We start from the raw sequence: 12,297 nt of genomic DNA on the forward strand, positions 1-12,297 counted from the left end.
TTTTTAATTTACACATAAAAAAGTAAAAAAATAAATAAATAAACGGACTTAATATACATATACAATGTGTTAAAAAAGTTTGGAATATTATTACAAATACAATTTAAAATTATGTTGCATTCAGGATGTCCTATTTTTTGAACCAAGACGGTACATTACATATATCGCGGTCAGAGATCCTTTTACTCTACTCGAGTCAATATGTATAACCAACGTTTGTCGTGACGGTAAAACACTTTTTGTGTGTGTGGGAGATGTGTCCCAAAGGAAGCAAACTTCCGTATTTTAAGCGGAACTCCATGCATGTTTGTCCGAATTCTTAGACCAGTTACGTCCTCTTACAGACCACTTGAATGATAAAAAAATCTTATAAAATGTTGCCATACGGAAGTTCTTTTTTTTTGTGGACCATTCTAGGCATGTGATGAGATCCTATAAAGTGTTATACCCGCACGAGGTGTGCTCTTATTTTCAAAAAAAAACCTACAACTTGACGTCATAGGTTTTCATTTCCGTTAACCTGTTCAGTTCTGCGGACCTCAAATCTGATATAGTCAGCCTTTATTTTATGAACTATATAATGTTTTTAATAACTTGTGTATTTTTAGAGGAAATTCACTGCTGTTGGAATTTTTATACAGTGTTATTTGTGTTACTGTAGCGAAACTGTGCCCTGAGACGAACGTAGCTCTCTATAATTCTCTTCGTATCGTCCAACGATAGACGAAACAGTTTCCAATACGATAAGTAAGAATCTCAAATCGGATTCCATGCAAATAATATGTTGCAGATCTTATTAAGCAACGGATGCGCCAGTTTTTTTTTTATCAGAAGACAAGAAAAGGCGGCACGCCAATTTATGATGGCGTCCGCCTTTATAATTAGACTGAGACCTACAGTCATTAGGCATAGTTGTATTCGACTCTTTTTGCCTTCATTCTCATTGTGTCGGTTAAGATTCGATCAATCTCGTTTTCTGCACTTATTTGACGCTTTCCTACAGGCATAACTGTACAATATTGTGACGGTAACTGTGTTGAAGAAATCTATGTGTGTGCCATACATCGAAATGGAGATTTTAGGAAACTCCGAACCATAAGAAGGATCCTATAGAACTCATTAAAACCCTTCTTGATGATTGAAACTTTTACTAATAAAATTAATCTTTCATAATGATGTATCAATCTCCTCAATCGATATTATTCAGTATTTTCCACACCAAGTGCAGGTATGTACGTGCCACTATACCTACATTGTGACTAGATCTGGCAATTCATCATAATTATTATAAAATTATCATCGTAACCGATCCATATAATCCAAGGCAATTATAATAATCTGCCAGTTATCTGAGATATCAACGTACTGGTAATAATGATTTCAGTGGTTTTAAATCATATATCCTGCTTGAGTACTAAACCGTGCCATAACAAGGTTGATCGATGAATTCATCATCCATAAAGTAATTCTCATCATTAAAAATGATGATAATGTGCACTTGAGGTCGTAAAAAGGAGGCTTGACCACGGGAACGATCTCAAATAGCAACGACATTTGATGCATTTCGTCTTTGATGTGTCTATAATAGAAGGGTGTTCCTTACAGCGTTGCATAAGAAATGCAGTTTGTCAATACCTTTGTTGGTTTTGTTTATGCAGTGTGAGCAAATTAAGTAGTCTCAAGAATAGATACAATCTTGCTATTGGGGCAATTAATTAATTAATCAACAGAATACCTTTTTCGAATTTATAAAATTCCCAATGGTTCCAAGAATACGGGGAAACACTTAAAATTTACTAGCATAATTGCACATTAAATTCCATACAGGACGTTTTGGTCCCATGATTAACTTTAATGCTTTTTACTGTCAAGATATTTTCAACTGGGCACCTTATCGACTGTAACTTATGAGAAATGGAAAACTGTCGATGGAAAAAATGATTGCAGCATTCTCTATTGTCTAATTTAATCTATTGTCAGTTTTATTATAAATTTTAGATTTTTCTTCAGTTTTCCCTACATGTGTCATGGGCTATTGCCCTAGGGCTACTCAACAGTAGCCAAAAATAAAATAATATATGTATAACAACATGCTCATGTAAAATCAAATGAAGTTGATATCAAAGAGCAAAGTAGAAAGAACATAGGTCATTTGCATCAAAAGTGGTATTTACTTCATGTCTTTCAATTATCTACGTCGCATGCGGAGTATCTACACCAACAAGACATTTGCTGCAGTTAAGTAGTAGCAGACACTTACAGCAAGTGAGAGTCTTTTCTACTCGTTCTCTACTACTCAACTCAAACTGAGCTTTCCTTTCCATCACTCGAAATTGTACCCAAATCTCCTTATCTCCTACTTTGGAAATCGATCTCATTTTCCCTTCTTTCGATTTCTTCGTCAGCACTGAGCTGATGCGACTCCCTGGCGCCATTTTTATGCCATTTATATTTGGCTTTTAAGCCAAATACGTCAAAAAGAGACTTGCGATTGTTACAAACTGCCACTTCTTTTCGTCGTGAAACGACGTATGGTGGACGTCATTCCTGCGATGTAAAAACCAAATCGATGTAATTGACATACGCGCGAAAGAATTTGATTTTATTGACATGCAAAAAACCGATGTTTGCACATTTTACCGCGCATTCCCTCCTTTAGAATAATAGATTAATTTACAGAAGTGCTCGGAGATACCTGAAGGCATTACTTTTAGTACAACATCGCCGCATTTGTTGGGGGTATTTCAAGTACCCTCCGAGGATATGTCGCAAATGGCAGAAGTGAAAAAAATATGTTCCCGAGAATGACACTATTTCCTTTTATGGCTTATCGATAAAAAGGGGAAACGAGACTTGAGAATAGCAAAATATAAAGAAATAAACACTGCTAGTTTCAAATAAATTGGTTCTCGGAATACTTGAAATTATTTGGCGAATGTTGTGTTTGTCCATGCGTGAGAGTGGCAAATTGTTCTCTTTGCTGATTTAATATGGTAATCACTAATCTCTTTCATCGTTTATTTTATTAGTTTAGACGATTGAAGAATATGCCGACATCTCTTCATTTTCTGTGTACCATTTTGTGCAGTTATGTACGTAAACAAACGTTTTTTTCCTATGGGCATTTAAAATATGGTTTGTCATACTCTACTTCATCGGACAGCATAGTTATCATAAGACAAGCGATACGATGCGCCTTATCAGTTGCAGAGAAAATGTTGATTGCAGCTCGTGTGTGAATCTTCCTTGGTGGTCGCTGTCGATTTTTTTGTACTTTAACTCACGGAAAAATGGCAACCAGTTGTGTTGCAAAAAGTTTAGGAAATTATTACAAAATTACATTGATTATGATACTTATGAAAAAATTCCTAGCGTTCGAAATGTCCAGGACTGTTAGTAGTAGAGGTAGGGTAGTACAGATTCAAGAGCAAATTTTAAAAGTTGGTCATTAAATCAATGAAACTGTACCCCGTTGAGACCATAAATCATAGGAAGACGTATGTAATAGAATAATGTCAATCTTCAGCACGATCTTCAAAACTTCTATAAAGAGAATATAGAGCTGTTGTAAAAAAGTCAATAACCATGACACTACATCCTAATAAAATTCCAGCACACTAATTTTATTTTTACCAACAGACATCGTTTCTGATTTGTCTCAAAACCGATATAATCCGACTATAAAACGTCTTTTATTGCACAATAAAATTATAGATAATACTTTAATCGCGTATTAGTGCCTTTGCTCCAGACATGCCACGGGGTTCTAATTAAATGGATCGTTTTATACTTCTTCGAATGAGGTTCTTGGATCTCCTGTAGGCAGTATTATGATAAAATTATCCTACACCGGATTGCAATCGTGTCATGATAACTTTCAACGTGAGTTAAATTTTATTTTTCAATTATTGCTTGAATACGTACGAGTGAGAGTTGAACCACCTTATGGTTTTATAATGCAACAATTAAATTGATACATATAATTTAACTGGTTTGCACGATATAATTTATACCTAGTATAATAATAATTATTATTATTACCTCACTTATGTGCCGCTTGAATTATTTATATTATTCAAAAGGTGTAATAAATTCCGTGTACTAATTGGGATCTCGGAATTCGTAATCCTTACGGGGCACTTCCTTAGGAATCAACGAAAAACTTGATCCCTAATAATCTTTTAAAATGACGAATTCTCGCAGAACTTTAAAAATGTACCATCGTTGGTTTTGAGGGGAAACAGGTTTTTTATAAAATTGATCAAGAGTGGAGGGGGGGATGAAGGTGGATGACCTTCACTTTCGTGTTTTTCACAGCAACCCCTTTGATAATTTTAAATAGAAAAAGAGGTCACGTGATGCATCTATTATTGACCACACTCCTTTTTTTGAATGCATCAAACATTTTACAGGAAAATTTTAATTGAAGAACCCTGTATACGTTAAGCTAAATACTATTTTCCTAATCTAAGTGGTTGATGTGATTTTTAAAAATTTTATCATTGAAGCTGCTGAAAATTATCACAAAAAAACACTGTTCCCGTGTTTTTTAAATTAGCAAATCGACATTCCAGCCATGAGGAACGATTTTATTAAAACCCATCTCTCTTAGACCTAGAAGAAAAATTACCTTATAGATTTTTTGGAATTGCACCTGTTGACTGCAGTCGAGCAATTTAGCTGAAGAGCCACTATATCACCCAGGAATTGAAGAGACCGCTGACAGGTACTCTCGACAATTATCTCGATAATTTATCGATTAAAATCCTATAGTCCAGCACTGGCACTAACTACAGTACTTTACTATCATCAATGCAACGGCTCACTGCCCTTGGCCTTGAGATTAAAAGGAGTACTGTTGCAGTATTTAGGAGAAGAGTACGTCTAACCCCGGTTACCGCCTCGCGAAGAATGTTATCCGCGAAGTCCGTACTCCTTTTCGTTGGTACTTCTTGCAGGTTGTGAGCTCTTCGCGGAACATCGCCAGAGTGGGGGATAGGGCCTTTACGGTGCGACATATTCATGGTCGGTGGTACTATCGCATATCAACGACAGGTGGATATCGCTACCGGGATGCCTCATGAAAAATTGGGTTTAAGGAACTCCCGGAGGTGAAGGGGTGACTTTAGTGTCATGCGTAACCGAAAATCGGCAAAAACAGATGTGAGAAGAGAAGCGAGTATGTAGTGTATGGAAGATAATAATGAACAGGATGGGGATCTGAAGAATAATTGTAGGAGATTATTGTATAACGACCAAAATAGCGTTTTAAAACTGGGAAATTCCCATTACTTCCTCAATTTGCTCAAAATACTCTAGCGAGAGCAGTATTCTGACATCAAAATTACTATTATGAAATAGAAATTACACATTGCAAGTACCAAATGATTGCTGTAAAAATTCAAAGAAAAATATCTGAAGTTCTAGCGATATTTTGTGCACTAAGGGCCTCTGGAAATGATGTACACACCATAAACTCCGTAACCTTACACCCTTACATGCACCGAAATCAGAAATAATCAGTAAAATAGATTAACAAATATTCCCTATAAATTATTACTCCAACAACTGAAGTAAAAGTAAGTGATAACTACTCAACAGTAAGGAAAACAGAGGTTGCTTGCTATTGGCACTTCTCTCTTATGACGTGGCAATTTTTCACTTTGCCATTTTTTTTTCTAGAAACCCCCATTAATTTTTTTTAAGTGGAGAAAAATCCAGGTTACTTTACCACGAACATAAGTTCCACAGAAATAATATAATGAAGGTTAGTTTTTTGGTTTTTATGAAAATGATCTTCTAGATTAAGTTACCAATAGGTTGATCTATTGGCCCTAAGTTAAAAAAAATACACCTTTTGTCCGATAGCATCGTTTAAAATACATTCAGTGTTGTACTTATGGGATAACCCATTTTGAGTGTGCATTTTGCGTGCTCATGATACTATATACGGCAGCGCCTAAAGGACTAGTGATCAACTGATGTGCCGATAGGAAAAACCAAATCTACGCTTAGCACTCACTTTTAATGTAATTATTACTGAAATAACTAAACTTAACGACAAGGTTGAATATTACACAATACCTAGGAAAAATTCACATATGTTAGTCTACATGTAGCGGGAAAGCATATTTGTGACTATTAATCTATCATTTTGTGGTGCCTTTCTAAGTAGTACTCATTAGTCGGTACTGGCAATAGATTTTGATAGTGACGACTATGTGTGAGCAATGTGTGTGTGAGCAAATAATGCATTTCCTGTACCTATGTGAACAAAATTATTTATATTCATATAAATAAATCAGTGCACTAGACAGATATGGATTACCCGAGGGATTAACTGCATGCAATAGTGAGTTTCAAAGATCTTACATACTGGAACTAAGACTAATTGCAAGAATATGTGCCTGTTTCAGATATTTTATAACGGGTAGGTTGTTTTTGAAGTGGATGCGGGATCCATAACTATAAGGTAATGCTTGTATGAGCATCTATACATTGATTGATGTCGCAATGCTATGGTTTGGATTTCTACAAGGATTTCTAATTTCTATTTCATTGTTGATTTATTTGCTAAAGAACCAGCTTAATGGAAGTTTGTGGAACTATAGTGGTGATCTAGAAAATGCTTGATATTCTTACTGAAATATAAACAACTCCTCGAGGACGTGCATCGTATTGAAGTCTATTTAAAGCGACCATATTCAAAATTGCATGGGATACCCATAGCAGCCAGCACCATCTACAATAAACCTTTGTTATTATATCGGTGTAATATTTGATCTGTTATAATAAACAATTACAACCTATTAATAGTAAAGTTTTATTTTAAATATGCATGTTCATCTGCTTCTTATCGACCAACAATTAATAGTAAGACATGAAACTTCGTGGTAACTTCATTTCCACCAATTTTGTCGCCGACTCGATTAGTGTCTTATTTACCAAAAACCGGGAATAAAATTTTAAAAACAATGCTACACCCATTTCTTCTGGATCGTTGGTTCTGAATGAATGCCGAGTTTAGATTGCATGGTAGTTAACAACTTAATCATGACCCCCGCAGTCTGAAAAATATAATATTGTACAGTGTGGACATAAAGTAAGAAATAGAGCATAATTTCTACAAACTATTAAATCTAGGAAAAATCGCTGGTCCATGTGTTCTACACATCTTTTCAATACTTTACGATATTGTGACGTTTCCAGATTCTCTGTTCACTTTTGAATAAAGACGTTAGACGAAGCATTTTCACGTTCATGCCGAGTTATCTGTCTGTAGATTTTTGGTGTTTTGTCATATTTATCTAATTTTGGAGGTAGATGAATTGCTACGGATATAAAAATATTTCGTGCAACATGACAAAGTTCGCGAAATGATTACAGATTTGTCTAACAAGTAAAACGCTTATCGCACTTGACGAAACTTCGCTTCGCGTCGTCGCACTGTTTGCGTCAGTAACCCAATGCGGTAATAATAATAATAATGATAATAGTAAATATCTTTATTCTGTTGGTATAAGGATAAAGCACAACACGTCAACGGGCTCACAAAGTGTAACCTATTTTTTTACGCACTAACACCAGCCCGACAATGCTCCAAATATGGCATGCAAGAATATGGTTTCGATCTAAATAGCAATTTGAATAACTTATTTTTATTTACTGATTTTACTACTTTTTCCGATTTGAAGGTTATCAAGTTTTCGTTAACGAACTCTATGCTGGGTGTCTCTTAAATCATATCACTATTGCTATCTTGGTAACTGTAAGAAATACAAGATCACTTAAACGGTACAAAATCTGTAATTTTTGGTGACCATTTAAGATACAAGCTCAGCGTCCTCAAACTATTATTGGGTTCATATTTTATCACTATTAACTCTTTATTTATCAAATGCGGCCCTGGCTTTTTATTTTTGTTCTTTGAGGCCCTTTTTAATTTCTATAAATTATGCGTTTATTTTTTGCTCTTTTAGAAAGCTTCATCTCGGAACGGCGTTACCAACGTCTCATTAATATGTACCTTCATTTATTAGATATAAATTTAACCCATATTTCAACGAAGCAATAGCACGCATTTACATCAATCGTCAGTTCGACACGTCTAAAAATAAAGCAAGTGAAGTTTTGAGAAATTATTGAAATAACAAAAAATGTCCATGTATGTAAGTTTCTACTTTCAAAATCCGATAATACATTTGTGAGAGATAACGTCTAAAAAATCATCAAAGTGAAATCGGTGGATAGGAAGGTTAAAAAGGCCTTCGAAAATCAAAGATGAAAATTGCAAGTCCTTATTTGAAAATAGTTAATATTGATAAGTTATTAGAGCAGTAATAATTTGGCACATTGTAGTAGTATTTTAAATCGTCACCAAAAAAACAACTTTGTTTCGTTTAGTTGACCTTATATCTCTTACATTTACTAAGCTAGCAATAGTAGTACCACTTAAAGGAAACACTGTGTATAATTCTCTCTCCAATAATTAATTAAGTTGAATTATTGCGTAACTACACTGTTCTTTTATTTGCATGACTAATAAGAAGTCAATCGGCGGATCAAATTGTCTGTAGAAGATTAACAGTGGTTATGTAGGTTACATCGGCTATATTTAATTATAATACGAAACAAATTATTGAAATTTCAGAGAAAAAACTTATATCCAATCTAGCAAATCATTTCGCTCTAAGTCTTTAACGATTTAAATTCTTAAGGAAATAACATAAAAAAACATTTTCTTATTATCGTATAAAATGTGGTATGTTGAATAAGTTTTGACAGCAGTTTGGTTCCACTTGATTAACTACGGAGCAATAATACTTAAACTGCTTTAGTAGCTCGCACATTAACCGAACCCGGTATTTAAGACGGAAAACGTCTAATATGTCCGTAGCATAATTACTGGGGATCTAAAAATACAAGTAGATTAATAGATGAGATCTGGTCAATAAGATGAGTTGTAATCATCTCGCGGCATGGTCTAATCTTCGATGTACGGGGAGATACACACTTGATGAATGGTTGATTTGATGAAAAGGTTTTCTTTAATCAAATGATTCTTATTTTCTCTCCATTAAGCTCTGAGATTACATACATGATATGTAACATGCAGTGCATTGCATAATTTAGTGATGAAATTTTATAGAAATTATGTTGAGAGCATATCGAAAATGTTTGTGAGTTTTGGAAAAAACGTAAAAAAAACAAATGAGAATTTAATTTTTTCACGAAATATTCCGGCTGTGTGCGATTTGGCATTATCTTGCAAAAAAATCCCATGATCGCACATAGTCATAACTAAACTCATAATGTGATCTTCCAGAATTTCTGTAATGTTCCTGTGAGCTGCGAGGGATCTATTCTCCATCAACACCAACTCTCTGTTGGCATGGGAAGTGATTTTTGTTCAAACCATAACCGCTGCCTCAACCCTCGTTTATACAAACAGAAGTATATCTTTCTGTGCGTCATCTGACCCGTTGAGGCAAAAATGCAACTCATCGGAGAACATTATCTTATTCCAGTTCTTATCATCCCATGCCGCGTGAATCCGGGCAAAAGCCAACCTTGTAAGTCGAAGCCGGCAGTACAATGGTGGTCCCGTGGTCATTATTCTGCAGGTCAATTTAATAGCACGAAGTCTTCTTCTGACGGTCCAGTCGCTAACATTAACATCTCAAAGCTGTTGTAGTTGATTTCGCAGCAAAATGGCAGAAACTGTTCTATGCCACAAATATGCGATAAATAAAAATCTTTTTGAGTGGTGACTAGTACATCATGGTATTGGTCTTGCACAAAATGCAACACCAATGCCAGACATGTGAAAGCAAAATCAAGATCAAGACTTGCTTGCAAGACTCTTGAATGGACTTGAAAAGAAACCGCTATTGCCGAGGCTTATGTCAGCATATGGCAACAATAAATAGTGTAGAATTACGAAAATTGTCTTTTGAGATGACTTCTTGGCACCCAATTTGACCACGGTAGTGAGATGATGGCCAAATGGCACAAAACCAACGCAACCTGGCCTGGAATTCTGTGCTCACTGCAACGTATTATAGTATGCATTTCAACATGTTAGTGTAATCTCCTGTAATAGTCATTGGGCTTAAGCAAACTTCTTCGATTTTAAATATTTCTCCCAAGAAGCAGAGCTGAGACAATAAAAAAAAAGTATATAAAATATAATTACAGGTACTTTTGTATCTTTGCCAATTACAATCCTGATTACATGTGCAGAGAAAGATTGTACAAGTACCTACAGTTATAATCCACACAATAATACGACACTAAAACTAACAATGTTCCTTGACAATATGGCGAACGTAATATTTATCTCCTTTTTTGTCACTGGGTGGAGTTAAACGCAGTTAGGTGAAAGATCATCAATAGAAAAAACCTTAATTACTCATTGAAATATCAAAGGCATGTCTTAGATAAATTCATTTGTTAAACAGTTGTCAATCGGATGTTCTATGGTAAATAGCAAATGGCTTAATCACGCTACACCTTTATAATTCACCGCCTGCGAGATTTCTTTTTACATTCACCTCGTTGTTTATCGAAACATGCCAGTTTTGAATTTTTATAGAAATTACTGCAACTTTTCAGACAATTGATCCCTAATAAGGGTCTGGTTAGCTTGGTTAGCAACATTATAGTTTTAAGTACTTAATATTCGATTTACACATAAACTAACTGGTAATGCAAGATAGTATGATTAAATTTATTTCGAGGTTCTCTTGGTTGGTTTGAGCAATTCAGTTTATGGTTTAAATTTTTTTGACTAAAACTTTACTCAACACCTAAGCGTTTCATTTTGCGATACAGAAAAGCCTTCAATTAAGATCTTTTTATAACAAAACCCGGCGACACAGCAGAAACTGCTTTTATGCAAATCTGATATTGTTGCCTGGCCCTTCAGTTCAGAATTAAAAAATTGCATGCTTATTATTATACAAGGCATTGTTCCATAATATATTGATAATAATGTATACAGGGTGTTTTTTAATAAGTGTTCGACATTTCACAGGACGATTCCTCGGGTATTTTTAAGATAATAAGTCCGTATAAACGTGGGTCCGCAAGGCCTTACTTGTCGAGCTATAGGGTGTTAAAAATTTATTTTGATTTTTGTTTTTTCTGAGTAATTTTTGAAATAGTATCGAATTTGAACGAAACATGGTACTTAGAGGTTTTGTAACATTACTTAGAAAAAACAAAAATTAAAATAAATTTTTAACACTCTGTAATTCAATAAGTAAGGCTTTGCGGACCCATGCTTATGTGGACTTTTTATCTTAAAAATACTCGAGGAATCGCCCTGTGAAATATCGGACACTTATCAAAAAACACCCTGTATATACTATTATGAATATAATATGGAACGATGCCGAATACAAAACAAAAAAAATGAAATCATGTGAAATCATTGGAGGTTTCACTATGTCCATGACGCGCCCGAGGTTTATAGAATAAAATACTCCTTTGTAGAACGACGGAAAAAATATTTAAAACTTTATGGATACCCTGTATCTAGGTGTAGTGAAGAGTCTGCGGACATGTTTAATTTTATTTTTTCATATTTCATCAATTTATTCCTAAATTTACAAAACCTAGTTCTAACTCATTTTGTCTAAGCATTAACGGCGCAAAGGTATTTAACTTGCAAAATTATGTACAGAGAAAGAGGTGAACATTGCTGTAACACATCACTCAATAAGATTCCGGTGTGACACATATATGGCAACACTGCTGACAGACCCATTTGATTGATGTCAAAATTTCATGACGTTTTGACAATTAGTTTACAGGTTATAACGGTTTTAGTGATAAAAAAGAATTTCGCACGTTGATTAAACATTCTTTTTTTATGGGGAAAAATACTGTTGAAGCTGAATAGGGGCGTGATAGGAGTTCTGGAGACTGCACCAGGTAAATATCAACTATTATTGACTGGCATGCTGAATTTCAATGCGGCCGTACAAGCACCGATGGTGTCAAACGCTCTGGTCCCCTAAAATCGACAGTTAGTCCGGAAAACATAAAAAAACCATAAAGTGAAGTTGCGTGAGATAATTGCCCCCTTAAAGGTATCAGAAGGATATGTGTTTACAATTTCACACGAAAATTCGAGCATTCGTAAGTTGCTTTCACAGTGGGTGCCGAGTTTGCTCACGTCGGACCAAAAACATCAACACGTCGATGATTCAGAACGCTGTTGGAGCTGCTCGAGCGAGATAAGAGGATTTCTTTCGAATGAACATATCATTCTTGAAGGAGAGTATGTTCATT

At 35.0% G+C, this 12,297-nt stretch overlaps 2 protein-coding genes across 5 annotated transcripts in view; one reads left to right on the forward strand and one right to left on the reverse strand.

Annotated features, from left to right (window-relative positions):
- LOC136412168 (uncharacterized) overlaps positions 1 to 4,964 on the reverse strand; it is a 102,258-nt gene extending 97,294 nt beyond the window's left edge. Inside the window, exon 1 of one of the 2 annotated variants that reach the window (XM_066395129.1) lies at positions 4,631 to 4,964. The gene's annotated coding sequence lies outside the window, so the exon portion shown is untranslated. The remainder of the gene's footprint in view (positions 1 to 4,630) is intronic. The other variant, XM_066395128.1, reaches the window with a different exon arrangement.
- The window catches only part of Atg16 (Autophagy-related 16), a 164,232-nt gene that overhangs the window by 104,542 nt on the left and 47,393 nt on the right, over positions 1 to 12,297 (forward strand). The gene's annotated exons all lie outside the window — the stretch shown is intronic.

Source organism: Euwallacea similis, chromosome 11, assembly GCF_039881205.1.
Source record: "Euwallacea similis isolate ESF13 chromosome 11, ESF131.1, whole genome shotgun sequence".
Lineage (NCBI taxonomy): Eukaryota > Metazoa > Arthropoda > Insecta > Coleoptera > Curculionidae > Euwallacea > Euwallacea similis.